Genomic DNA, 681 nt, shown 5'->3' with positions numbered 1-681 from the left:
CATAGAGGGTAAAATTATAAAATAAAAGTCTGAATATGGTTTGTGGACATTTGTTTTGAAAGTACCGAAGTAGAAGGACCCGCGACACCGTTATAGATGCCCAACACCAATTAAGATACTCTAGGAATCCCCCCAGAACATTTGAAAACCATCCGAACTTCGTCTCTCCTTAAATAATGTCCAACCTCTTGTGCCTACTCTCCTTTCAGAGTGATGCGGGAGCATGTACTCTGCACGTGTAGCACTCCGTACGTGTCATGTCTACTCCCGCCATCGACATCCTGCCTTGTCGAAACTTCCTTCGTACTCTCTCTTTGATCGTACCAAGTTTTACGTTGTTGGCTAGAAACTATATCCCCGACGTTGATCTTGTGGCGATATGACGTTCCTCATGAATTAGTTTGGTGTGTTATTGTTTTGCGCACACAACACCACTAGCATTGGAGAATACCCTGTATGTTTATCTGTGCTTTTTACATCATCTGAACCACCAAGTATCCTATCTGATTTCATAGTTGATTTTTGTGCCTAAAATTACACTATTTTACAAAACCTTACGTACCTTGATTTGGGTTGTTCCCGTAGTATTAATGTTAGCCGGATACTCTCAATATTTGAGATATGTTCGCAGATTTGGACAATCGCTACTGTTTCCCTATACATTTTTAATGAATTCATGAA

The sequence above is a fragment of the Sphaeroforma arctica genome (assembly GCF_001186125.1).
Source record: "Sphaeroforma arctica JP610 unplaced genomic scaffold supercont1.1145, whole genome shotgun sequence".
Lineage (NCBI taxonomy): Eukaryota > Ichthyosporea > Ichthyophonida > Sphaeroforma > Sphaeroforma arctica.
The sequence above is the reverse complement of the archived record's forward strand: the minus strand, read 5'-3'. Positions refer to the sequence as shown.